The sequence below is a fragment of the Eucyclogobius newberryi genome, unplaced genomic scaffold, assembly GCF_026437365.1.
Source record: "Eucyclogobius newberryi isolate DKJ021-1_F unplaced genomic scaffold, fEucNew1.0.hap1 SCAF_42, whole genome shotgun sequence".
Taxonomy (NCBI): Eukaryota; Metazoa; Chordata; class Actinopteri; order Gobiiformes; family Gobiidae; genus Eucyclogobius; species Eucyclogobius newberryi.
The window spans coordinates 333,867-336,988 of NW_027316079.1; positions in this window are offsets into that span (position 1 = coordinate 333,867).

Sequence of the window (3,122 nt, forward strand, 5' to 3'; positions counted from 1 at the left end):
AACCATGAAAGTATAACCACATATAATTGTTTTTGTTTTGATCATTGCAGTAAAAGCTGGTCAGAGTGGATCCATTTGTTTAGACATTAAATCAAGTCTAGGCAGAAGATATATGATGCTAATGTCTAAACAAGGACTTTTGAAACTATCATTGTGTGTGTTTATCTTGGGACCATTAACCACGTGTGTGGCTTGTGACCTTTTGACCCTGGACTGCTAAACTCTGAACTAATAAAACTGAGAAGAGATGTTTGGGGAGCTCAGAAGTGTTTGGACGTTGTGTTAGAAGGACCTCCAACATTTCTCCACGCGAGTGAAATGACTGCCTCCTGTGTCGTTCTTGTTTTTGGAATATTTTGAGTCTAACTCTGACATTATACTTGGTCCTTCGAGCCGGATGCCAAGAGACCCGCGGACAGACGAGCTGTGGAGCCATAACCTGTGAAGACCGATCTTCACTTAGTACCCGTGTCCGGCTTCACGGCCCGTCTCTCCCGGGGTGACGGCAATCCGAATTTTAAGCGAAAAGAAGACACAGGAAGGTGAGTAAGAAAATCTGTTTTAAATTTGTTATGTAGTAGAAGAGAAAAGTGCACTGTGTAAAGTCTAAATTCAAATTTTGAGTAAGAAAAAGAAACAAAAAGGAACTGCAGAAAATAGGTTGATCAAACCTTTAGTGGGCAAACTCTTAAATTTCCGGTAAAATCCTAAACCGTCTTACCTAGTCTGCGGATAGGAACAGAAATAGGACTGAAGGGAAAAATAGCAATTAAAGTATTTAAAACATTGGGAAAAGAGAAAATTAAGCGTGCAAAGTACCATTGAATTGAAAATGAAGGTTAAAAAAAAAAAAAAAAAAGGCAAAACGTAAGTAATTAAGAAGGCAAAGACCCCACAGCACCACCAACAGAGAGGCGGAGGAGGAGAGCTGGGATAAATGAGTGACAGGTCCTTGAAGACCTGAGATACAACAAAATATTGAAACTGTGCCAGTTGTGTATGTGTGAATTTAAGTGTGAACTCTTTTGAAGCAGCAGGATTAATGGAAACCAAACAGTGTTAACACAAACTTGTCGTTTGTTGAAGTAGATTGTGAGACCATCTCATTAAGGCTTTAGGTGGAATGAATTAGGAGTCTAAAACATTCTGTATTTCTGGGATAGAGCCCCCAGTACGTGTCCGGATCAGGCAATAGGTTTGACCTTGAAGCTTGCCACGTAGGAAACACACTACGGTTCATGACCTTGAAGCTTGCCACGTAGGAAACACACTACGGTTCATGACCTTGAAGCTTGCCACGTAGGAAACACACTACGGTTCATGACCTAGAAGCTTGCCACGTAGGAAACACACTACGGCTCATGACCTAGAAGCTTGCCACGTGGGAAAGACACTACGGTTCATGACCTAGAAGCTTGCCACGTAGGAAACACACTACGGTTCATGACCTAGAAGCTTGCCACATAGGAAATACACTACGGTTCATGAATCATTTTTGATTGAATTCAACCACACTCTGTAATTAATAATTGATATAACATGTTGTAAATGAAGTTGAAAGAAAAGTTAATAGAACATATGTAAGCAATACTTAATAATAAGGACAACTAAGAAAGTTAATCTGGACAGGAATGAATGATGATCAATTATAATTATATTAAAGGAACTATATATATATTATTAGTTTCCGCATCATTGTTTCAACCAATTCAAACCAATTCTAGAAAATTAAAAATGCGGTAAAATGTTTACTACAAAAAATTGGTCAGCTAATAAAGACGGAGAAACAATTGTGGAAAAAACAAGGTGCAACAAAAACAGCTGAAGGCTACAAATGACAACAGGGAAAATTAATCTTACCCAAATCCTTAAATCCTTTAAATGAGCAGTAATATTGAGCCATGGTCATGCTATGTCTCAACAGAAGGGATGGTAGGACTCATAGAAATACAACTTATGGATTGAATTCTTATTAAAAGCAAATAGATTTTTTTGGGGGGGAAATTATTCTTAAAAGAACTGAATATGTTTAAAGGAAAACGTGAAAGTGCAAAGTTTGTGGAGAGAATAAAAGTGCAACATTTGTGGAGAGAACAAATGGAACTGTAAAGTAGGCTCAGAAAAGCAATGGATGAAACAGGATGAAATTGGGTGCAGTGTTAGAGTTTGTGCAACTGTAAATCAATACTAGATAATGTGTAATGGCTGAAGCCATTGCGAATGTCTGCATTCTTGCGTAAAAGTAGTACCTGTGTGTAGTAAAGACTTTATTATTGTTAGGCTCGAGCCATGGACTGGAATGTTCATTCCATGGCTGGAGACTATTGTTCTTCCCCTGGGGGCGCGGCACCGTGTGGATCCATCGGTGAAGGTGTTAAGGAGTGGAAACGCGTCAAAAATCCTACAATCCTAAAAAGCAATAACATATAGTGTCTGCTTTATGACATCATAAGCAGACACTCAATTATATTTGTCCAGATCTGATCCTCCTGCAGAACTCTACTGCAGATCTGTGGTTTAGACCTGGTTTAGTCCTGTTTTAGTCCTGGTTTAGTCCTGGTTTAGTCCTGGTTTAGTCCTGGTTTAGACGTGTGTCTTCAGGCTGAAGCTCCAGGAGGAGGCAGGATAGACAGAGTTCCTTTAAACTGAAACATGTCAAACGTAAACTCCAAAATTCAGCTACTGAAATTAAGAATAAAATAATTCAAACATGTTTTTTATGGGTTAAAAATACACTTGCAAAAGTCAAAATCCAAACCACATGATCTTCTCTTCCATGTTTGTTCCTCAGAGTGGGAGGAGAGTTTGGGATCAGATCTACAGAAGCTCCAGAGCCTCGTCTCAGGTTCAGAAACACTTTAAAAAGAACCTGATGATGACAGAAAAACCTGTGCGTAAGTAAAATCTCTTTGTGTTTCAGCTCAGTCCGAGCATGTGCAGTCTGTGAAGAAACATCTGCTACAGCTGGAGGACACCAGCACCGGTGAGAACTGAGGAACCTTTAGAACTTCAGAACATTCACCAACTTCATGCAAGTTATTCGCTTCACATAAACCTGTTTGGTCCAAGATCTACAAATGACGCTTAACTTCGTCCTGAGATCCTGAGGAAATGTTGGTGTG